Source organism: Polypterus senegalus, chromosome 14 (assembly GCF_016835505.1).
Source record: "Polypterus senegalus isolate Bchr_013 chromosome 14, ASM1683550v1, whole genome shotgun sequence".
Lineage (NCBI taxonomy): Eukaryota > Metazoa > Chordata > Cladistia > Polypteriformes > Polypteridae > Polypterus > Polypterus senegalus.
This window is the reverse complement of record NC_053167.1, coordinates 14,948,232-14,974,939: the sequence shown is the minus strand read 5'-3', so window position 1 is coordinate 14,974,939 and position 26,708 is coordinate 14,948,232.

Sequence of the window (26,708 nt, the reverse complement as noted above, 5' to 3'; positions counted from 1 at the left end):
ATTCTCCATCTTCCCGTGTAGGTAGAAGGCTGAAATTTGGCAGGCTCATTCCTTACAGCTTACTTACAAAAGTAAATATGCGTAATGGTCATAAATGGAAGCTATTTTTCTCCATATAATGTAATGGAGTTGAGCTCGATGGCCGTGGGGGGCGGAGTTTCGTGTGACATCATCACGCGTCCCACGTAATCACGTGAACTGACTGTCAACGCATTACGTAGAAAACCAGGAAGAGCTCCAAAAAGCGCTGAAGAAAACATGCATTATACAATTGAGAAGGCAGCGAAGCAATAAGAAGCGAGCGAGTGACACATACTGTACAAGCATATTCATGCCTGCAGCTACTTCAGAAACAAAGCATGGTGTAAAACTAAAGTTTAAATTAAGTTAATAGACAGGCTGCCGCTGGCGTTTGTCATGCCTACGGGAATGCGGGATACAAGTTTAATGAGAGGACGCAGGGTATAAACGAGAGTTTTGATCACTTTGTAACTAAGTTAAAATTGCTGGTCAAAGGCTGTGCTTATGCAAATTCCCAGAGACTGTGTTTGTGGGGGGATTGACAGTTAAGGTGGGTGGAGGAGTGACGTCATCATTTCCCCTCCCATTCACCTCATTTCGCTCTAAGCTGAGCTCCGCAGCTAACGCAGTCTTGCGGAAGCAACTTTGTGACGCTGCCACCAAATACTCACAGAAAATCCACAAGCTAATACACACGCTGTCTCTAGAGTTTCTCCACACTGAATCCTCCAGGCACAACTTACAAAAGGTTACATTGACAATCGTGTTATGTTATTTTTAAAATGTTTCCTTTTCTTCTCGATTCATTTTACCCTTGCACCCCCTTGGTTTGAGAAGAAGTATGAAAAAATATGAGGTTAACACAGAAAAACAGATCACCAATTCAAGCTTTATGAATAATCGATTCGCCATCAATAATTGTTTTGGTAAAGCCATACTTAGTGTAATCCTCCTTCAATTTTATAATTTTTCCCGCCACTAGCCATGATTAAATGAACGGTAAAAAAGTGAGAGCAAAGCGAGGGTGACTTATTCAGGCAGGCATATATATGACAGCAACACTCATGACAATGTCAATCATGTTACGTTATTATTAAAATGTTTCCTTTTCTTTTTCATTACTTCTTTAACACACTACTTCTCCACTGCGAGGTACGGGTATTTTGATATATATATATATATATATATATATATATATATATATATATATATATATATATATATATATATATAATGACCTCCAAAGAGCTGAGACTTTTGATCACGTGAACGAGCCTGCAAAAAATGGGGTCTCCTGCCCAACAAAAGTCGAGCAGCCGGCGCGCGTGCATAGCTGTGCCGGCCTTTGAGACGCTGACTGCGCTTCTGCCTTAAGTCAAAGTGAGCACTTTTAATTTTTTTCATCCTCCCCCTGAGCTATAGCCCAGACAAGTGCAAACACGGGACCCCTTTTCTACACTGCGGCAAACTAATATTAAGGCGATTCGCACTTTCTTTTGCACGTAATGAGGTCGTTAGCTCGGGTTATGAAGACACGCACAGGAGTGGAGGACTGACAGTGCCATCACAGCCGATTAATGGCAGGGATGTCTGACCAGTCTACACAAGACCCACCGCGACTGTCCCCAAAAGGCGCTCATATCGCCAGCTTAACACTTCTCTATACTATAAAAAGAAAAGGCAAGTTTTCTTTCTTTACACCTTTTTTCCTTTTATCCCAAACCAAAGCCTTTCTCTCTTAACACAGCAGAGGACACAAAACTAATTTTCTTTAAATGGCGGTAAGGCACATTACCAGAGGCAGAAATTTGGACGTTCACATAGAAAATGTAATTTCTATACCACAGCCGTCGTGTAGCGCCTTTCAAAAGGGATCAACTACCGAGAGATGATCCATATACATTTTAGCTGCTGTTAGTACTACTTACCTGTTCTGTTACACCGTCTTTAAAATGTAGTTTACCCGCAACCACTCCAGTAGTGCTCAATGTACCTGTACTTCTTAAAACGTTAATGTTTTACTGTTTAATAACTTATAGACTACATTTTATTATTTTTCCCTTGCACTCAGTGACCAAAACTATACACACACATATAAACACATACATATATATACACATATATATACCTGTGTGTATGTTTGTATGTGTGTGTGTATATATATATATATACACACACACACATACATTCACACACACACACATATATATATATAATTTGTGTGTGTGTATGTATGTATGTATGTGTGTGTATATATGATGTAAATAGGTATGTATATATATATATATATACTGTATATATGTGTATATGTAGATATGTATATAGATATGAAGATACGTATGTGTATATAAACTGCTCAAAAAAATTAAAAGAACACTTTGAAAACACATCAGGTCTCAATGGGAAAAAGAAATCCTCCTGGATATCTATACTGATATAGACTGGGTAATGTGTTAGGAACGAAAGGATGCCACATCGTTTGATGGAAATGAAAATGATCAACCTACAGAGCCCTGAATTCAAAGATGCCCCAAAAATCAGAGTGAAAAAATTATGTGGCAGGCTAGTCCATTTTGCCAAAATTTAATTGCACAAACTCAAAATTGTGCGCAGCACTTTGTATGGCCCCTGTGTTCTTGTATACATGCCTGACAACATTGGTGCATGCTTCTAATGAGATGACAGATGGTGTTGTGGGGGATCTCCTCCCAGATCTGGACCAGGGCATCACTGAGCTCCTGGACAGTCTGAGGTGCAACCTGGTGGCATTGGATGGACCAAAACATAATGTCCCAGAGGTGTTCTATTGGATTTAGGTCAGGAAAGTGTGGTGGCCAGTCAATGGTATCAATTCCTTCATCCTCCAGGAACTGCCTGCATACTCTCACCACATGAGGCCAGGAATTGTCGTGCACCAGGAGCCACTGTACCAGCATAGGGTCTGACAATGGGTCCAAGGATTTCATCCTGATACCTAATGGCAGCCAAGGTGCCTTTGTCAAGCCTGTAGCGGTCTGTGTGACCCTCCATGGATAAGCCTCCCAGACAATCATTAACCCACCACCAAACTGCTCATGCTGAATGATGTTACAGGCAGCATAATGTTCTCCATGACTTCTCCAGACCCATTCACTTCTGTCACGTGCTCAGGGTGAACCTGCTCTCATCTGTAAAAAGCACAGGGCACCAGTGGTGCATCTGCCAATTCTGGTATTCTATGGTGAATGCCAATCGAGCTGCATGCTGCTGGGCAGTGAGCTCAGGGCCCATTAGAGGACATGGGGCCCTTGGGTCACCCTCATGAAGTCTCTCTGGTTGTTTGGTAAGAGACATTCACACCAGTGGCCTGCTGGAGGTCATTTTGTAGGGCTCTGGCAGTGCTCATCCTGTTCCTCCTTGCCCAAAGGAGCAGATACTGGTCCTGCTGATGGGTTATGGACCTTCTATGGCCCTCTCCAGCTCTCCTAGAGTAACTGCTTGTCTCCTAGAATCTCCTCCATGCCCTTGAGACTGTGCAGGAAGACACAGTAAACCTTCTGGCAATGACACGTATTGATGTGCCATCCTGGAGAAGTTGGACTACCTGTGCAACCTCTGCATGGTCCAGGTATCGCCTCATGCTACCAGTAGTGACACTGACTGTAGCCAAATGCAAAACTAGTGAAGAAACAGTCAGAAAAGATGAGGAGGGAAAAATGTCAGTGGCCTCCACCTATTGAACCATTCCTGTTTTGGGGGTCATCTCATTGTTGCCCCTCTAGTGCATCTGTTGTTAATTTCATTAACACCACAGCAGCTGAAACTGATTAACAACCCCTCTGCTACTTAACTGACCAGATTAATATCCCATAAGTTTCATTGACTTTATGCTATACTCTGATTAAAAAGTGTTCCTTTAATTCTTTTGAGCAGTATATTTAATATATATATATATATATACTGTATATATATATATATATATATATATATATATATATATATATACTGTATATGTAGTCTCAAACCCATTATGCAATCCAAGCTGTGAGAAAACAGTTAAAAGGAGGCGTGTCAGACGTCGTGGTACATTTTCTGATGCAGCTAGACGAAAACAACTTTGTGACGCTGCCGCCAAATACACAAAACAATTACTCTGACAATCATGTTACGTTATTTTTAAAATGTTGTATATATATATATATATATATGACAGCAACACTCATAACAGTGACAAAACACTTACATTGACAATCATGTTACGTTACACACTTCTTCTCCGCTGCAAAGCGTGGGTATTTTGCTAGTAAGTCAATAAAAGACTTTCTTGCTATAACTGAGATATAGTGTTATAATTGCTTCAATTGTGTCTAGAACAGGTCCCTATAAGCAGGGACTTGAAAGACCCATTTTCAACTTTGAAATGGGATAAGCATACAGTTTTCTGAACGTTTTGAAATGGCTCAGAAATATTAAGTAAATAGTAACGATTTGAGATGTAACAAGATTTAAGCTTTGAACAGAACTTTTCTTAATAAGAATTTTTTCTTTTTTTTTTTTTTGCTATTCTTTTTTTTGTGAAGAGTTTTACCTTGAATGTTAACTAAAACTTTTAAAAACAAAGATATTTTGTCTGTGGAATCATTTTGGTGCGTCAGGCTTTTGTTGAATCCCATTTTTCGAGTTAGAGCTGCTGAACTTTTACAATTTTGGAAAAACTCAGCTAAATTTTCGTCAGAAAACTGGTCCTATGAAGGCCTTGAACTCAAACTGGAATCTACCATCTGAGGACAGAGGACACTTGTGCTCCAGAATTTGTCAACGAAAGAAAAAGAACTGAGTCATTCCAAGGTACTGTGCTTTTATCTTCTATCTCTGCATGATCGTAAATGAAAGCAAGGTCTCCATGCCTGAACTTGAGATGATTTAAGAGATTGTGTTATTATAAAAGACATTGTGGATGATCGGTTATGCTTTGCCTGAGTCATGGAAGCCTTGCTATAAGGAAGTCGTCTGTTGTCAGAGTGTTCGACTGTGACATTTGTTGCTGTCAGGAAATGCACTGTCAGTCATTCCAGCTGCTGTCATGGCAATGTCTAAGCATAGCTCAAGTGAAGTCGGGAGTGATTTGAGTACGGACTCAAAGCCAGAGAATGTAATAGGAGATCTTAAAGGTCATATAAGTCGGAGGAAATATCAGCTTTCTGTGCTTGTAACTGAATCGAAAGCCTTAAAGACACTCCAGAAAATCATTTGGAAGTAGTACTGTAGAAAGACTTGAAAATTTTCTTGAGACGCACAGTCAGATAGAGGAGTTGCAGAAAAGGCTACTATCAGAGCTAAGTAAAGAAGGCGCAATTAAGAAACAGAAAACAATATTCGCGGAAAATTCTAAGAAATGGAATGAATTTATTGACACTAAAACGGCATGGCTGAAAGATAGAAAAAGTCTGCTAACACATACATCTGATGAACAGCTAGTTAATCAGTTTGAAGAGATGCAATTGCTAGAACGGGATCGCACAAAGTGAAAAGTACAAAAAGCTTCTCCTCAGTTAAAGTGCACTGTGGATATTAAATGTGACTCTTCCACCCAGAAAACCGCTGCAGCATCATCACCTTCTTCAACAGTCACTCTTGAACGGAGAGGAAATTGATAGAATACTACAAAAGCTTCATGAGCTTGAGTTTATAGTGAAAAAACAGGTATGATCGGAACAACCTTCCACTAGCGCAATGACAGACACGCAAAGATCCAGAAATGATATACTAGATGTATTAGTGCGAAATCAAGCCGGATATCAAAAGAATCAAGCTAAATGTCAGAAAACAATCACTGAAATGGCTAAATCATTAACCCAACAAAAGATAGCGACTGCTCTACCACCTCCTGCGCCACGTGGTGAAGTACAACACAGACAAGTTCCTTTATTTTCAGGTGACCCGCTGACTTATGCAATTTTCCTCAGAGCCTTCGATTATGCTGTAGGTGATGTATTAGTAGACCCTCAAGATCAATTAGATTAATTGATTCAATATACTAGAGGACCAGCTCAAAAAATGATTAATAGTTGTACACGACTACCACCAGATCAAGGTTATGAAAAAGATAGAAAGCAGCTTGAAAGTTACTATGGCAACCAAGTGTTTGTAGCAGAAGCGTACTTAAGTAAAGCATTGAAGTGGCCTCAAATAAAACAGAATGATGGAGAGGCCTTGAGAGACTATGCAACCTTTCTTGATAACTGTATGGATTCCATGACTAAAGCAAGAAATCAAGCAGCATTTAATAGCAATGAAAATATCCGTACTATACTACTCAAAGCTCCCACGTATGTTACAAAATATGTGGGAAAACATAGCTTATGAAATTGAAGAAGAAGAAGACAGAGAGAGAGACATTCGCGATTTAACTACCTTTTAACATAAATCGGCTAAGATATTTATGCATCCTATTTATGGCAGTACAGAGAAAAAGGAAAAGACCGACAAGGTTAGGTCTCCTCTTAAGTATAGACAGAGATCGGGAGGTATCTACACTACAAGTATTTCTGATGCTGCCAAAAAAGGGACTCAAGAAATCTCTGTTAAAAAGACTGTTAATGATACATGTGCATTTAAAAAGTCTTGTGTATTCCGCAATGGCCAGCATACTCTTGCTGAATGTAGTAAAATCAAAGAACTGCCGCAGAAAAAACACCTTTTTTCCTTTTATCCCAAACCAAAGCCTTTCTCTCTTAACAGGGAAAGAATTGGCTTTTAAAAATCTAAAGGTTTATGTTTTTGCTGTTTCAAGCAGGGGCACCTTGGTAACAACTGTAAAGAAAGAATGAAATGTCAGACATGTTCTTTTCAGCACCTAGACATCCTGAACATGAAAAAAGACAGTGGAGCAACATCTAAAGCTACTGCCAGTGTGGCAATACCTACTGAAAAGGAAACCGAGACTGGAACTTGTGCCTTTACTGGGGCCGGAGAAGAATGCGCACTGCAAGTAGTTCCTGTTAAGGTGAAATTCAAGAAGAGTGAGAGGTATGTAGAAACATACACCTTTATAGACCTCGGCAGTACAGTAACAATTTGCATTGAAAGGCTCCAGAGACAATTAAGCCTTCATGGGAGAAGAACACAAGTATTCCTCAAAACCATGAGTAATTATGATGATGATTCAAAGATGCTAACCCAATGTTCTGTCTCATCAGATTTACAAGTCTGTGGTCTCAATGATGTTGAATATATTGATTTGCCAAAGGTCTTTACACAGGTCTCCATTCCAGTGAACAAAGAAAGTATTCCACTACAAGAAGATATCGATAAGTGGGCATATCTTAAAGAGGTATGTCTATCTCATATTGACTGTGAAGTTGATCTTTTAATAGGAATCAACTACCCAGAAATCTTTGAGCAGTCGCAAAACATATCTAGCCAAGGAGGTGGACCTCATGCTATGAAGACTGGATGGGTGGTTAGTGGACCATACAAATAGACAGATGACCTCGCAAAACAAAGTGACAAGCTACCCAAACATTCAATCAATCGTGTGTCAATTACAGAGATTGAAGATATGTTGCTGCAACAGTATAACACAGATTTTCCAGAGCGCAGTTGTGAAGAAAAAGAGGAAATGTCACAGGAGGACATCAAGTTCATGCGCATAGCCTCAGAATCTACGAGACTAGTAGGTGGCCACTATTGTTTAAATTTGCCTTTGAAGGACTAAACACTTAAAATGCTGAATAATCACTGTATTGCTGAACAGCGTGCTATTGGACTCAAAAGAAAACTGAGCAAAAATTCAATTTTCCATGAAGACTATAAAGCCTTCATGAAAGACATTGACAAAGGTCACGCTGTCAAGGTACCCAAAGAAAGCCTGAAATGCAATGAAGCCAGGGTGTGGTACATCCCACATCACGGTGTGTATCATCCAAAGAATAATAAAATTCGAGTGGTCTTTGATTGCACTGCCACCTACCAGGGGATTTCACTTAACGAACAATTACTAAAAGGCCCTGACCTAACTAACACCCTCATTGGCGTCCTTACAAGATTCAGAAAGGAGCCAATAGCATTAATGGCAGACATTAAGCCAATGTTCTACCAAGTTAAAGTACCAGATAAAGACACTGATCTGTTATGTTTTTTATGGTGACCTGAAGGTAATCTAAGTAAAGACCTTGAAGAATTCAAAATGACAGTACATCTTTTTGGTGCTACTTCTTCACCCAGTTGTGCTTCTTATGCTTTGCGTAGAACAGCCGAAGATGCCAGAGATACATTTCCTGAGGAAGCAGTTAACACTGTTCTCAATAACTTCTATGTGGATGATTGTCTAAAGTCAGTTGCAACAGAAGAACAAGCAATAAAGCTGGCAAAGGACCTTCAAACTCTATGCCTCAAAAGGGGGATTTCATTTGACTAAGTGGGTGAGTAACAACAGAGCAGTTTTATTGTCTATACCTGAAGAAGACAGAGCTCATGAACAAAAGGACTTAGATTTGAGCCACAGTCTCCTTCCCACAGAGCATGCCCTGGGCGACCAGTGGTGCACAGAAATGGACAGTTTCAAATTTCAGATTAAGTTACAAAACAAGCCTGCTACTAGGCATGGTATTCTGTCTGTTGTTAGCTCAGTTTACAATCCACTTGGTTTTTTAGCACCTGCCTTACTGCCAGCAAAGCTTATTCTAAGAGACAAATTTGGGTGGGATGAAGAAGTAGAAGTCAGACACATTCAGAAATGGAAAAAATGGATGGATGATGGGAGGCACGGTGGCGCAGTGGTAGCGCTGCTGCCTCACAGTTAGGAGACCTGGGTTCGCTTCCTGGGTCCTCCCTGCGTGGAGTTTGCATGTTCTGCGTTGGTTTCCTCCCACAGTCCAAAGACATGCAGGTTAGGTGGATTGGCAATTCTAAATTGGCCCTAGTGTGTGCTTGGTGTGTGAGTGTGTTTATGTGTGTCCTGCGGTGGGTTGGCACCCTGCCCAGGACTGGTTCCTGCCTTGTGCCCTGGGAATGGCTCCAGCAGACCCCTGTGGCCCAGTGTTCAGATTCAGCAGCTTGGAAAATGGATGGATGATTTACAGTTACTTACAGACTATAAAGTGAACAGATGCTTCAAACCTACCGGGTTTGGAACCATAAAGACAGTACAAATGCACCATGTAGCAGATGCCAGTGAAGATGGTTATGGCACTGTCTTTTACCTTGCCTTAACCAATGAAGAGGGTAAAAAGCATTGTTCATTCCTGATGGGCAAGTCATGAGTTGCACCATTGAAGCAGGTCACGATTCCAAGATTGGAGTTGACAGCAACTGTTATGGCATTTAAAATGGACAAAATGCTTAAAGGTGAGCTTCAAATGCCCTTACAAGAATCTACATTTTGGACTGACAGCACCACAGTGCTAAAATACATTTCAAATGAAAGCACTCGATTCAAGACCTTTGTTGCCAACAGAATCTCCGTGATCAGAGATCATTCCCAACCTTCACAGTGGAGGTATGTCACATCTGCCCTTAACCTATGATCAAGCATCCAGAGGGCTAAGCATAGAAAACTTTCTCAAAAGCACCACATGGTCACAAGGCCCAAGTTTCTTATTAAAGCCCGAGGGGGAGTGGCCAAAAAGACCAGATCAACTGAACGATTCACTCTTTGAAGATGATCCAGAAGTTAAAACTTGTGCAGTTAACATAACAAGAATAGAGGAGGCAACCGAGCCCACCAACAAACTAATCACTTAATTTTCAGATTGGCTATGCTTTAAGAAAGCAGTGGCTTGGTTTCTCAAGTTTAAAGACATACTACTACACTTAAGAAATGAAAGAAAAACATTTCAACTAGAAGTCAGTCAGACTAAAAGTAATCCAGAAGAACAAAAATCACTCATTGCAAAGCACATGAAAAGGTATAAACAGACCTTAAAACCAAGTCCAATTTCTCTAGATGATTTAGTTAAAGCTGAAACAGAGTTTATCCGCCTAAGTCAACAGCAAGAATATCCAGAAGAATTGTGGCTCCCCGTCTGGGAATTGAACCATGGTCCGCTAACTTAAACTCCCTAAATCGTTTTCCATTCTCTATGATAGTGCTAAACCACTACCGATGCAATGTTCTGCGCTTTTCGCTGCTCTGCCTGCTTGCCTGCAGCGTCTGCCTTCATAGACGTGTTGGGGTGGGTTTTTTTTTTTCTTAAGTAAATCGTAAAGTTTAAAATGTTGATCGCAGTTATTTCTGTTGATTAATTCATGCTTTCTTTGATTATAGCTAATACTGTTATCAAGTGGTCGCTATTTTTGCCTTTTGTATACAATCTGTCTAGTGTCTTTAACATCTATCTCCACTCTCACTGCCTGCTTGCCTGCGTATGATTTAATATATTTCTTTTTGACATAATTCTCTGAGTTGTAAAATACATATAAATTATATATAAAACGAACCTACTATATAGCTAATACTGCCATATACTGTATCTGTCTAGTGCCTTCCCTATCTATCCATTTATCTAGTGCCTTTCACATGTAAATGTACACTCACTGCCTGCTTGCCTTTCTGTAGCACCTGTCATACAGTGCCTTTCACATCTGTCTGTCTATCTATCTAGCTAGCTAGCTATCTTTTATTCTCCTGACAATTTTATCTCTTCTGTTATACAGTGCCTTCCCAGTTTATATTTCTAGTAACTTCTTTGTCTGTGCATTATTCAGTGATCCTGCTGACAGTGTATGTCTTACATAACTTAAAAATAATAACAGTTATAAGGGCACTTGTTCATGTTAATTGCAGTCTCAATTTTTAAATATTTTAAAAAGAGCATCCCACATCTATTACAGTGACTTTCCTATTTATCTGTCTATCTAGTGGCTTTCAGATCTATATTTACTCTAACGACCTTCTTGCTCTCCTGCAGCATGTGTTGAATAATAAACAGACTGAATCATTTTTCATTTATTTTACTGACATAAATCTCAGATACACACACATATATACTTTTGTATATATATATATATATATATATATATATATATATATATATATATATATATATATATATATATAATATATAATATGTGTGTGTGTATATATATATATATATATATATATATATATAAAAAACTAATATATTGCTAATGCTGATATCTGTCTAGTGCTTTCTCTATCTGATTTCTTATATAGTGCCTTCACTGTCTGCCTGTTATACAGTAAATTCCCTGTCTATCTGTCTATGTAGTAATAATAATATTATTACTTTTTGGTTTCCCTTTCTGCCTAGTATATTGTGCCTTTCCTGTCTATCTGTCTTATATATAATGCCTTTCATGTCTGTCTATCTATGTATCTATCTATCTATCTATCTATCTAGTGGCTTCTCTGCCTGTATATTATTTACTGTATACTCTGTTTTTTTCAGTTTTGTATCTGTTATACAGTGCCTTCCATATTATTCTGTCTGTCTAGTGCTTTTCCCATCTACATGTACTCTCACTATCTGCTTGCCTTCCTAAAGTATCTGTTGAATAATAAAAAGGCTGTACCTTTTTTCATTTAGTAGTGCTTTCTCTGTCTTTTATACAGTGAACTCCCTATCTATATAGTAATAACAGTAATTTTATTATTATATATCCCTTTCTGTCTATCATATAGTGTATTTCTTTCCTATCTATCTCCATAGCTGTTTTTTATATATGTATTATACAGTGCCTTCCCTGTTTATTTATACATATAGTGACTTCTTAGTCTGCCTGTCTGTCTCTCTCTCTATTATGCAGTGCTCTGTTTGTCTGTGTGTTATGGATCTTAAAAATAACAGTTATAAGGAGACATGTTCATGTTAATTGCAGTCTCAATTGTTAAAAAATATTTTAAAAGGAGCATCCCACATGAAAATACAACAATCTGATTGAGTGACAGTGCATGCCAATTTATAAATTGTATGTCCATTTGAGGTTAAAAATAAAAAAATAAAAAACACTTTCTCCCCAGCAGGGAACCGTACTCCGGTCTCTGAGGAACAGCAGGCCTGCTGTGCTCTGATTGGCTGAGCAGTGTGTGTCAACTATCTGCGACTGGCCAGTACATTAGAGAAAGGATTTTTCACTTAATATTTCAGAAAAGGAGTGGAAGGCAGCCAAACAGAATACACTCTAGCTCATAAGCCTTCAATCATTCGACTTAATATCTTTTATTGAGTGTATTTATCTTGTTTGAAATTGTCCAAAATGCTTCCAGGGTAAGATTTAACTTGTTTTTTTTGGTAATCGAGCTCCAACCTCACTGGCCACATGTTCTGGGCGTGCACCAAATTAACAATATTTTGGACAAAAATCTTTAAATGCCCATCAGACAGCCTTGATGTCACAATCCCTCCTAATCCACTAACAGCTGTGTTTGGTGTACCTCCAAATGACTTAAAGCGGAGAAGAACAAATAAACTGTAATTGCCTTTACCTCACTACTAGTAGACTCATCTTACTCAAATGAAAGAATCCCACCCCACCACTTTTAAGTCAGTAGGTACCTGATGTTCTATACTATTTGAAACTGGAAAAATTAAAATTCTAACTTAGAGGATCTGTTCAAAACTTTTTTTAAAATATGGCAAGATTTAATCAGTATCATTTTAGAGTAAACATCCATTTTGGGGAAAAGGATACTCTTCCTTCCTTTTTGCTTTAAATAGAAGCTTTGGTTGTTGGCTTTCCTCTCTTTCTTTTGTGTGGGGGTTGAATTTTGCTTTAAGTTTGACTTGAGTTTATGGAATGTTATCTGCTTCTAATTAAAATCAATAAAAAATCATTTAAAAAATTATCGTTCCAATTTTAGTATATGTGCTGCCGAAGCAAGCACCATTTAAAAAATGATCAATGTTACAGTTCATAAAAGCCACAGTAGCTATTGTTTCTGCTTCCAGTTTTTCTTTTCTTCATCTTGTTCATTTCATAGAGCAGTAAAATTTGGTATTGTTTTTTTTTACTGATTTTCAAGAGCGGTATAATTAAAAAACTACATTATTTAGTAAGCTTCTTGTTTCATGATTGCAAAATTTCATGAAAAGTTAATTTTTGGGTCCATTTTGCAAAACCGTTTACCAAGCCTGGATAAACAGGGAGGGTTGGCATCAGGAAAGGCATCTGGCTGCAGAATTATGCCAAAACCTATAAAACATTAACTAAATGTAGAAGTGGGAGATGATGAAGACAAAGAATTATACAAAACAAAACTCAGCTGTTTTGGTCATCACCAAGAATGAGTGTGTAAAGATAGGATAATATAGTGAAGGTTGTTATGTCTGTGAACGGACAGGGTTTGAGAGTTAGCCAGGAAAAGTATAATGCCAGATAAATTGTCAAAACTGGGAGATCAATAATAGTAAAGATCTAAGCCAAAATATCAGACAAACATTTGATGTTTAGAAACAACTGCAAGTATCAAAAATACAAGGAATCAAAGATAGAAAAGTTACCAAAAGCAATAAGAAGTGTTTTCATAGATAAACATTTTTCCCATTGTGCATGTGATCAAATGTCACAACCTCTGAGAATGTGCCCCTACCAAATAGATGTGTTAGCACTAAGAATGGAAAACCGAAGTAGCAGTGACCACAGATTTATAAAACAGCAGATGAGATGGTCCAGAACATATAGGAATGGAGAAATTTGAACACTAGAATTAGATTCAGTTACCCAAACAAACTCTTAAAACAAATATAAAAAACCCACACTGATACAGGAAATCCTGTAAAATTATGAACAAGGAACAAATTTCTAACAGAGGTGCTCTCAGCATATCTTCTTTTCTTCTTGTTTCAACTGCTCCCATTAGGAGTCACCAGAGCAGATCTTCTTCTTCTATATCTTTCTGTCCTCTGCATCTTGTTCTGTTACACCCATCACCTGCATGTCCTCTCTCACCACATCCATAAACCTTCTCTCCGGCCTTCCTCTTTTCCCTTTCCCTGGCAACTCTATCCTTAGCATCCTTCTCCCAATATACTCAGCATCTCTGCTCTGCACATGTCCAAACCAGCGCAATCTCGCCTCTCTGACTTTGTCTCCCAACTGTCCAACTTGAGCAGACCCTCTAATGTACTCATTTCTAATTCTATCCATCCTTGTCACACTCGATGCAAATCTTAGCATCTTTAACTTTGCTACCTCCAGCTCTGTCACCTGCTTTATGGTCAGTGCCACCGTCTCCAACCCATATAACAAAGCTGGTCTCACTACCATCCCGTAGACCTTCCCCTTCACTCTTGCTGATATCTGTCTGTCACAAATCACTCCTGACACTCTTCTCCACCCATTCCACCCTGCCTGCACTCTCTTTTTCACTTCTCTTCCAGAATCGCCATTACTCTGTACTGCTGATCCCAAGTATTTAAATTCATCCATCTTCGCCATCTCTACTCCTTGCATCCACACCATTCCACTGACCTCCCTCTCATTTACACACATGTATTCTGTCTTGTTCCTACTGACCTTCATTCTTCTCCTCTCTAGAGCATATCTCCACCTCTCTAGGGTCTCCTCAACCTGCTCCCTACTATTGCTATAGATCACAATGTCATTAGCAAACATCATAGCCCATGGGGACTCCGGTCTAATCTCATCTGTCAACCTGTCCATCACCATTGCAAATAAGAAAGGGCTCAGAGCCGATCCCTGATGTAATCCCACCTCCACCTTGAATACATCCATCACTCCTACTGCAGACCTCACCACAGTCACACTTCCCTTGTACATATCCCGTACAATGCTTGAATACTTCTCTGCCACTCCAGACTTCCTCATACAATACCACAACTTCTCTTGAGGAACCCTGTCATATACTTTCTCCAGGTCCAAAAAGACGCAATGCAACTCCTTCTGGCCTTCTCTATACTTCTCCATCAACACTCTCGGAGCAAACATGATGGCATGAAACTATACTGCTGCTCTCTAATCATCACCTCACTTCTTAACCTAGCTTCCACTACTCTTTCCCATAACTTCATGCTGTGTCTCATCAATTTTATCCCCCTGTAGTTACTACAGTCCTGCACATCGCCCTTATTCTTAAATATCTGCACCAGTACACTTCTTCTCCACTCCTCAGGCATCCTCTCACTTTCCAAGATTCCATTAAACAATCTGGTTAAAAACTCCACTGCCATCTCTCCTAAACACCTCTGTGCTTCCACAGATATGTCATCTGCACCAACGGCTTTTTCTTTCTTCATCCCCTTCATAGCTGTCCTTACTTCCTCCTTTCTAATCCATTGCACTTCCTAATTCACTATCTCCACATCATCCAACCCCTTCTCTCTCTCGTTCTCTTCATTTATTAGCCTCTCAAAGTATTCTTTCCTCTGCTCAACACACTCTTCTCACTTATGAGTACATTTCCATCCTTATCCTTTATCATCCTAACCTGCTGCACATCTTTCCCAGCTCGGTTCCTGGTCCTTTTCTCCCTCCTTATTGTCCAACAACTCATCATACACCTTTTCTTTAGCCTTCACCACCTTTCTCTTCACCTTGAGCCTTATCTCCTTGTACTATTGCCTACTTTCTGCATCTCTTTGACTATCCCACTTCTTCTTTGCCATCTTCATCCTCTTTATACTCTCCTCTACTTCCTCATTCTACCACCACGTTTCCTCTTCCTCCTTCCTTTGTCCAGATGTCATGCCAAGCACCCTTCTTGCTGTCACCCTTACTACTTCTGCTGTAGTTACCCAGCTGTCTGGCAGCTCTTCACTACCACCCAGTGCCTGTCTCACCTACTTCCTAAACTCAACCTTGCAATCTTCCTTTTTCAACTTCCACCATTTGATCCTTGGCTCTGCCCTCACTCTCTTCCTCTTCTTGATCTTCAGTGTCATCCTACCAACCACCATCCTATGCTTCCTAACTATAGTTTCCCCTGCCACCACTTTGCAGTCTTCAATCTCCTTCAGATTTACTCTTCTGCATAGGATGTAATCTACCTGTGTGCATCTTCCTCCACTCTTGTACGTAACCCTATGTTCCTCCCTCTTCTTAAAATATGTATTTACCACAGACATGTCCATCCTTTTGGAAAAATCCACTATCCTCTGACCTTCTGCATTCCTGTCCTTGACACCATACCTACCCATCACCTCCTCATCGCCTGTGTTTTCCCTTCACCAACATGTCCATTGAAATCAATACCAATCACCACTTTCTGCCCCTTGAGTACACTGTTCAACATTTCATCCAACTCCCTCCAAAAATCTTCTTTTTCATCCATCGCACTAACAACTTTCATCATCACACCTCCAATTTCCCTTAGAGATAGGGTGAGGAATTCAGTTATCACAGAGAGACTCAGAATAGAGTCGCTGCTCCTCCGCATTGAGAGGAGTCAGTTGAGGTGGTATGGGCATCTGGTCAGGATACCCCCTGGACACCTCCCTTTGTTCCGGGCATGTCCCACTGGGAGAAGGCCACAGGGCAGACCCAGGACACGCTGGAGGAATTATATCTCCTGGCTGGTCTGGGAACGCCTTGGGGTCCTCCCAGAAGAGCTGGAGGAGGTGGCTGGGGAGAGGGAGGTCTGTGCTTTGCTGCTTAGGCTGCTGCACCCGACCTCAGATAAGCGGTGGATAATGAATGGATGGATGGATAATCATTACTCTGTCTGACACTCTTTTCACCTTCAAAACACTCTTGACATACTGTTCCTTCAGAATAACCCCTACTCCATTTCTCCTCCTATCCACATCATGATAGAAAAATTTTCACCTCCGATCCACCTGGCCTTGCTCCCCTTCCATTTAGTCTCTTGCATGCACAATATATCAACTTTCCTTCTCTCCATCATATCTGCTAACTCTATCCCCTTACCAGTCATACTGCCAACATTCAAAGTTCCTACTCTTATTTCCACTCTCTTTACCTTCCTCCTCTCCTCCTGCCTCTGGACATGTCTCCCCCCTCTTATTCTCGTTCTTCTTCGGCCAACTGTAGCCCAATTTCTGTCAGCACCATGTTGGCTAACAGTACTGGTAGTGGTCGTTGTTAACTCGGGGCTCGACCGATCCGGTATGGAAATTTGTATTGTTGTCTGCATATTGATCTGGCTAAATTTTACACCAAATGCTCTTCCTGACATAACCCTCCTCATTTATCCGGGCTTGGGACTGGCACGAAGAAACACTGGTTTGTATATCCCCTGTGGCTGGGTTAGGTGCTGACAGCAGATAAGCAAAAATCATTGGAGGAAAAAAAAACTCAAGCTTTTATTTGAATGAGTTAATTGTCTTCTCTTTCTTAGTTCCAACCTGATGATACCTAAATTTAAAGCATGCCAAGGGAACCAAATGTAAAGAAAAGAAGTAGTTTATTATAACAAAAATGTAATGTGACAGGATGATACAGGGTGGTGGAAGTAAAAAAGTAACTACAAAACTACAAAAATAAGTGAAATAATATATCTTTTCCTGTCTAATCCTGCCGTGTCTTTCTGCCTTGTTTGGATGTTTTTCTTCATGCCTTCTCATCCCAACTTTACGTTTACCTGGCCTCAGGCCTAAAACGGTTCCTTTAAGTCCCTTTCTGAAAATGTTTCTAGGGTAACCTTAACTTCTACTTCTGAGATCAGGGATGTGTTAAGAAACTCCTCTGGTCGTTCTGTAAAAGCTTTCTCTATTAGCTTCAGATGTCTCTGCAATTCTGGACCCCAGCCTTTAATTAAGGGCATGCCTGTTTGCAGCTGGTCAACATAATTAGGATTAGAGAAATTTAGATGGTAAGGCTGCCACTTAATGGCTTGCTTCCATTTGTGCTTCAGTCTCCTGCATATTCATTGACAGGTTTCTATACTTAATACTGTGGCAAAGTGCCTATATGCAGAGGTGGCATGTTATCACTGGCAATAATAACACAGCCAGTGTACTCAGCATATGGATGCTTTAGAGTCCATCTTCTGATCTGCATTATGCTTGCACTTATAGCCCCTGCTATAGGGATCCCCTTTTACAATGGCAATATACAGTATTATATTTACATTTACATATTTGGCGGACAACTTTATCTAAGTCAGCTTACAACATCTCGGATACAACTAGTTCCATTTCTTTTGTTTTTCTAATTGGATCACATGCAGATGAAGTGCTTTCCTCATGGTCACATAGTGTCAGTAGCAGGACATGAACTTCCAACCTCAGGGTCTGAAGTCCAAAAACGTAATCACTATGACGCCACACTGCCTGCCTATAGTAAAACTATATGATCTATATTATACTTTAATGCTATGTATTGTTGAGAAGCAACAGAACAACAGTTTTATGATAATGAAAAGAATAGGAAATCATATAAGACTTGCACTGTCATTTTCATTATTACATTACATTAAAATGCATTCTGATTTTGATTCTCATTCATACTGGTTAATAGGGTTTTGTGCAGAACATATCTGTTCCTTTATCGTATTCCTTATTGTAATGTTTACCAATGTCAGCATCATAAAGCAGCACTTTAAAATCTGGCCTAGTGAGACTTTTTTGCAGGACTGTTATTAGGAATTGGAGGTACCTGCGAAAAGCATTCATGCTCACAAAATAGAATTTTTTGTTTTTAAATCTGCATGTATCCAATTTTTTTTTTTAATTTTCTGTCTTAAACTCAATAAAAGAAACAAACAAGGTGACTTTTGAGCACAATAAATATCCAGTTGTTTGTATCCCGTGGATTGGCCTCTATTCTCACATTTCAATTCATTCCCAGAGCATGAATAAATGTTCATCTTGCAGGAGAGCTGACCTTTGCATGTAATAAGATTCACGATACAGCTTATTGACTTAAACAGGTTTCAAGGGTCTCACCCCATATAGGAAATTTAATCAGAACAGGGTGTTCTTGAATAATTGTAGCTGACAGCCAGTTATGAAGAGTTCAGAACATAAAAGATGTTCTTTGGCCTAAAAACCTGCAATAGGCATTGTTTGGGAGCACCGAATCACCTTCTTAAATCAAAGGTTTTTAGTTGTGAATAAGTAAACTGCCATGAATGAAACAGTCACATTTATTCATTTTGATAAGCAAAAACGTATCACAGTGGCTGTATTTTTTGCTTATCGGTTTGTTATTCTCTTTATTTTTGTGTCAAAGTGCATTCAAATTAACAAGGTACCAGGCTATTAAGTAAACAAAGAATTGGAATTGTACATGCAGGCAAAATGAAATGAAGTTACAATTCTCCTACTCAAGAATAATAATTCATCAGCTTATGAGTTAAGTGAAGAAAATTAAAAAGACTGCAATTTCCTGAAACAATTTGGACTTTTGGAGACCTCCCAAAATTTTATCCAGATTAGTCCTCTTACGTGACGGTTTGCTTTTTCTCTTCAAGCTGGATGCTTAGTTGGTGACATTGATTTGGCCCTATGGGTGGGAGTGGGAATCGGCTCATCAATGAACTTGTGATTTGTCCTGGGTTAATTCCCACTTGGCGGCTGATGCTGCTGTGACCCTGAATTGAAGTAAGCAGGTTTTGTAATGTTAGGTACAATAGGTATCTCAAAATGAACCTGACATATATGAAAATACAGTTCATATTTTCTAATATCAGAAACTCATTTCAAAATACCTTGAAAGTAATATTACACTATTTTAATATACAATGAAAAAACTTTAGAATTGGGGCTGCCCTCGGTTGGTCAGCTACTACTGTGCAATAAAACCTTAATAAGCGCCATGTTTGGTCTAAATGTGACTTAAAAAAAGTTTCAATGACAGCACTTTGCAATGTTAAAGTATATTTCTGCATAACACATTTCTTATTAATTAAAAATGCAAATACACTACAAATTGATTTTGTTGTTAATAAACATCTTGTCGAGCTTCCAGTGTATTTAATTTGTGATTATTTAGAAGCTAACACTATAATTATGTGATTAATGCCACTTTAAAATTAGTCATTCAGTGTTAGCCAATATCTACTTTCATAATTATTTCAGTGTTTCTCTTGTGATAATTTGTCACATTGTAGTAATGAACATTTCAGAATATCAAATGCAAAATATACAGTAACTCACTATATTGTAGGACTGTGCTCTTTGTAGCTGTGCTGTAACAACTGTATATTAATAATTACTCAGTAAAGACTCTCTAATTACAGTAGGAACACAAATGAGAAAGTTGCAACAGCCGACCCCTTACCCAAACCAGTCACTGCACTACCAAGCCTATTTCCTTTGACTAGCCTGAAGAGACTCAAGATGATAACAAGCCATACTAATTACAGGTTGTCCTATTTTTCCTGACACAACGAAATAAGAAGCAAATAGTAGACAGATATGTAAAACCAAATACATATATACTGACAGTGATAAATATAAATACACACAAGGACAGATGAATATTCAATAATATATATGTGCACACAAACCACCACTATCCCAATGACACTAGTGAATAATTATTAATTATATGAAAACACAATATTTACAAAAACCCTCCCTTGCCCCCAAATAATAAATGAATAAACATGAAACACAAGCACAGATGAACGATAAACGGCAATTGAAATGAAAGTGATAAATGAGTCCAAAAGCTAATAAAGTCTGGTAATAGTTGAATATTGGCTGATGTGATATTTAGCTTCCTCCTGACAATACAAAAAATTACCTCACCGTAAGCGTCCTCAGCAATGGTTGATAAGTATCCAAACCCCTGGGTTTCTCAGTGCGGTCAGTCATGATAATGATCAGGATCCTTAAGAAGCAAGTAATGAACTTGTACGATGAATGGAAATGAGTTGAAATATGGTTGCATAAATGATTCTTTTTCTTCTCTCTCTATCTCCTCTCCTCCTTTGCCTTTCACTCCTCTTGTTTAAATACAGAATGTCCCAAATGTAACTGATGGATAACAGGTAATTTCCGTCTTGGTGTTACGGTCTCTCTTCATCATCCTTCCCCTTTTAATTTATGGGGACAACATTTATTGAAACAAACATATAGTATAGCAAAGGTGACAAGGAAAACAAAACACACTCTGCACAGACAAAAAATAAATACTTAGTATTATGTAGCCCCGCTACAAAGTAAATGTGAAGACAAAACAATTGACTGTGAAGAGAGGATTAACCAATGACAAACCTATCAAGACGTATCCACCTAAACACCTAAATTGTACCCATTTTGTCCACTACAGAATGCCAGCTTGCCTTCCCATTTTATTACACAACACATGTTGGCACATACTCGCCCTTACTCACAACAGGCCACTTAAAATTTGCTAGTTATTCAAACATGGAAATCTTTGCAATGTGGAAGATGAACCATAGTAGCTTGCAAAAGGACCAATTAGACACAGGAAAATATTCAAATTCAATTTAGACAGCAATGGGGCTTGTGATTTCAAAACAGCCAGGCAGCAGTGAATACTATTCACTCACGCAACAATTCATAGATCTGGAAGTGCTGAGGGTAAGCAACTTAAAAGATACAGTAATTTTGGTGTTTTTTAAGTTGAATTTATTTCTTCATAATCTGTGTATAGTGACATGTGGGTTACTGACTTACACAAGAGAGAAGGGGGTGAGTCCAGGTTTCTGAGAAAATCAGATTTATTGTAGTAAAGGCAGTAACAGTTTCTGCATTTATTCAAACTGGAGCAGTGATGTCAGTCATTCTGCATTAGCTCCCTTCTTTATATTATAAGAACAGATTGCCTTCAGGTACAGTAGGTTCAGCAGCTATGGATCAGTGGCTGGAGCAAGCTCTTTCTGGAGGAGAAGACAGAAGGAGAGCAAGACCAGATCAGTGGTCAGTTTTTAATGTTTCCCCATATCAACCATCGGGTGACATACACTTTACATGGTGAATATGCAAACTTGCAATTGAACCAGAAGTGGACAAGCAGCCCTGCCTGTTTTAGCACAGTGCAGTTAGGGTTTTATCATGCTCTGTTAGCGGGGGTCCTCGAGTCACAATATATACACGAAATGCAAAGTTGACTGAATCACTCATTCACTCATAAACATTAAACATATTTCTCAGTTTGTTTAAAAGCTGAAATTTGGCAGGATACACCCAATTAACTTATTGTACTTCAAAAGATGCCATTGTAACACAGCTAGTCATGGTATATATTAATTTTCAATGTGAAATTTACTTCAAAGATAAGTATATTTTATTTTATAAATTATAAGGAATGACTAGTCCATTTTTGTTATTTTTATAATCGAGCTAGTGGGTACTGGGGTCCCACTCTGAACAAAAGCTTCAAAACTTACTGAATACATCCACTTTGAAACAGTAGATGTTGATCTATTTATGAAAATATGCCGTCCATGTTTCTGAGAAACGCTTGTGACGACAAACATTTATATTTTATCATGGATTCTTGGTACTATTTTCTTGATGAAAGGGTACATTCCTTATGTGCAGTGGGTATTGTGAAGTACCCTTCTTCTAAAACAATATTCTTATTATTCTTCATTTGCATTTGTTTTCTTGAGCAGTTATGTCCTGCCATGACTTGTGTTGTGGTATGAAATGTTGCATATAAGTTGATAAATACAGTATTTTGCATGTCTTTATTTGTATAGTTAAGTACCTCCACCCCTTTTAGGACTGAGTCTCTTTGTAGTTTTATGACAGGGTTGGGGGAAGTGCCTCAAACCAGGTTGGCAAGTGATTCTCTGCAGGATGCTCTCGATCAACCCAAACAGGAAAGCCAGACTGCCTAGCTGACAAACATCAAATGGTTTTGGGGGCAGGTGTGAAAGTTATTGTGTGCCCCATTGGTCTAAAGTTGCCTGAAGCCATTAAGTACAATGAAGCCCTATTGGCTGTAGGGTTTGGAGAGAGAATCTATAAATTTGCTTGCTTTACCCCTCTCTCTCTCTCTCTGTTACAAACATCTGATAAAAGAGCATCTCATACACCTTGAACTGAAAAGGACAACACAATGGAGAGCACAAATCAGCAGCCATATTGAGAGAGGCATGTGGCCTGTTCTGAAGAAAGGTGACCAAAAATGAGGACTTAACTAGAGACATTAAGTAACTAACAAGTGTGTGTGCCGCCTGAAACTACTCATCACCATTTATCACTTTGTATGGTTGCTAATATTTTAAATGTACTTTGCATATTATTTATTTATGAATATTATCAATAATACATTATTTAAATTATAACTTAACTCCTGCTTGTCTTTTACTACACCTAATTGTTTAAGGTTATAAATGTAGAAGAGAAGATAAGGAGAAGTTATATGGCACAATACCTTATAAACAGTGGTAAGTCTGGGAGATTTGTGGCATTCTGACAAAGGTTACATATTAATAATACAAAAGGGGAAAATAGAGTAAAATATTACTCAACCAAGACAAAACTACATGTAATAACATGGAGATTTTTTTCCAATTACATTCCTATATAACCTACAGAGCCAAGATTTGTGCTGAGTGTCAGTATTGTGGTAAACAGCACAATGAAGAGTTTAATTATACTTTATACATATAAATATAAATCTGAACTGATTACACTGCATTTTATTTATAATAATACCCGTAGTTTTTTGAAAAAGTCAAGCCACCTGCATGGCACCCTTTTCGTGGTATAGCGTGCGCACACACAATAACAAAGGTATTCAGAAAATGAAGAAAACAGAGTGTGTAGTAGAGCAGATTGAAGTGACACAAACCAATTATCATGTTTTTTTAATGTATGAGGCGATCTTACACAGGATATGGTAATACTGTAAAAGAACTAAAGACAATGTTTTTGAGTGAGTAAATTCACTGACATTTATTCATACCTATCTTTTTATAAATACACAAAGAATATGCACACTCCATGTAAAACCTGGCGCTGTGAGGCAGGAATGACAGCTCTGCATTAAAACTGCCTATTGACGGTTTTGCGAGAGCTTTCTTCTATGTGGTGGTGTGCTGGGGAGGCAGCATAAAGAAGAGGGACACCTCATGTCTGGGCAAACTGGTGAGAAAGGCAGGCTCTATTGTAGGCACGGAGCTGGACAGTTTGACCATGGCAGAGTGACGGGCGCTGAGCAGGCTCCTGTCAATCATGGAGAATCCACTGAACAGCGTCTTCTCCAGGCTGAGGGGCAGGTTTAGTGACAGACTGCTGTCACTGTCCTGCTAAACTGACAGACTGAAGAGATTGTTCCTCCCCCACACTATGTGACTCTTCAATTCCACCTGAGGGGGTAATCGTTAACATTATACAAAGTTATTGTCTGTTATACCTGCATTTTTATCACTCTTTAATTTAATATAGTTTTTTGTATCAGTATGCTGCTGCTGGAATATGTGAATTTCCCCTTGGGATTAATAAAGTATCTATCTATCTGTTTTTCATTTTTAAGCATTTGTACTAAACTTAATCTTGATTCAACAGTGATAGGTGTCTGGTCACACTCACAGGTAATCTAACCTAGACACTGTTAAAAAAAAGGCTGACTACGCCACCCAGTTTTATTAAGAGACTGGGAACTCTTGAAATTTGCCGATAATAGCACACAGATTTCTTTAAATTGGGCAGTGAGTAAACACACAATGAAAGACACAACAGTAATTCCAGGAAGAGCAACACTAAGTTCTGTTACACAAGACAATATAAATTAAAAGATAAATGAACATAACAAAATCTAACAGTATTAGGAACTAAATTCATTTTTTAAAAGGAAAACACACAGTCCACACTCAAAAAGTCAGTTAAAAACAAGAATTGAAGGATACAACCTTTAGTGGTGCAGAGTCCAGTTTGCGCACTGTGTTACTCCAACAATTAATCGTCCAACTGTCCACGGAGGCACTCTTTTCACCAGATGCTCATTTCCCAACAGAAGTCTTGTCAAATCATTGAATCCCTTTCAGCATCTCCTTGTCGTTCTTTTTTTTCACTCTGGGCTCCTTGTGTTGCTGAGACCTAAGCACACCTCACTTCTCATCCTCCAGCTTTGCTCTGTCCTTTCATGTGACTTCCTTCTCTCGCTGGACCCATAACCGGCATCTTCTTGTGGAGCTGTCTTTTCCTCCATGGAGGTAAGTGTTGACATCCTGGTGCCTCACGTCATACCAGCCATGTACCCTCGTCTACCTGCGAGCCCCTGTGCTCTGTGCAAGTGTCTTGGCAGCATTCTCAGTGGACGGTCCCTCACTCCTGCCTTCTCCTGCCCAGAAGTTTAAATGTCCTTCAGTCTCTGCCTAGATCAACAGGATGATGGATTAAACAATGGCACATCCACATTTCTTAGGTTTAACAAATAGTGTAAACACAAGTTAACAAAATGTATTGTTACCAACTATCAATGAGCACAAATATGCTGATTAGAAACCAAAATTTCAGACATGTTAATTTCTAAGTCAGGTAAATACAAACATTTTCCAAGGAAGGATCAGTTTTTTTTTATCACAATTTTGTATTGTGTGTATATTTAAGCAGTTAAAACTTCAAAACAGTGATTCTTTTGCAAGACAGCAAATACATGTATCCTGTAGACATCCATGACAACAATCAGTAACAGGATCACACAGGAATTTTGTCTTTTAACTTCTCAACCCAGTCCCAACAATGGGTGCCTATTGCCTCTTCATCTACTGTGTTTAAATTTAATATTTACATGTTCCTTTGCCTAAGAGATAAATGGAACCACCCTGTGTAGAAAACAAATGTCCCCCTCTGACACAACTTTTGGTGAATTTACATTTCTGTCTGGTCCTAGTGTGTGTGTGTGTGTGTATGTGTGTGGTTGCTTTGGGATGGAGTGGCTTCCTATCCAAGAATTGTTCTTGCCTTCCTCCTTTATGTTTGCTCCAGCTGCATAGACCCTGTCTTGGATAAGTAGGTTAGGAAGATGGATGGATGCCTATAACATCTGTTTAGTTCTTGCCACTAGATTACATGCTACATTACTGTATATATGCATGTTCAAAATTCTCTATCACTGCAGCAAACACTTGCATTAATTATACTGGCAGAAAAACAAGCTTCAGCATAGTGAAAGAATCATGTGACTTTTTCAGTTATTATTTTCTTCTTGTCTACTGAACAGAGCTAACAGTTTGTATCTGGATATTAATATTCAATAACAATAATGGTGTTTAGCAATGATTTTCTGAGGTGAACCCACAACCCTGGCAATGAAAAACTGCAGAGGAAAAACAGTAAAGCACACAGATAGTCTTCTTTATAAATGGCTGAATATCACAACAATGTTTTGGTTTTTCCTTTTTCCCTTCTTAAAAATAACATGGATACACTTTTTTACAATAAGTATGTAATCTCAAGATGTAGATCAATACTCAATAATTTTGGTTTGAAAAATTGATGTATTCAGAAAGTTTTACATCTTTTTTTTTTTACACAATGGATCTGTGGTACCCATTAGTTACACTATAAAGCGTAAGGGCAAGATAGTTATTTTTTAAAATGTTTAAAATATTCTTTAAAAATAGCAAGTTAATATATGCCATGATTGTGAAGAAATAACTTTGACTTGAAAAATATGAACTTATCCTTTAACTGCCATACACAGATGAAAGCAGGTAGCCATTCTTGTTAAGGCAGAGCTTAGTGTGGCACTGGTTGGCCATGCCTTCAGGCCTTTGTAGCCATCAGAAAAGATATGTGCCACAGCTTCTGCAAGTAGGTCAGAAAAGGCCTACCATAACAATTTCCACTTCCATGGGCATCACATTAAGTCTACTCTAAAATGAGAAAGCTTGTCAA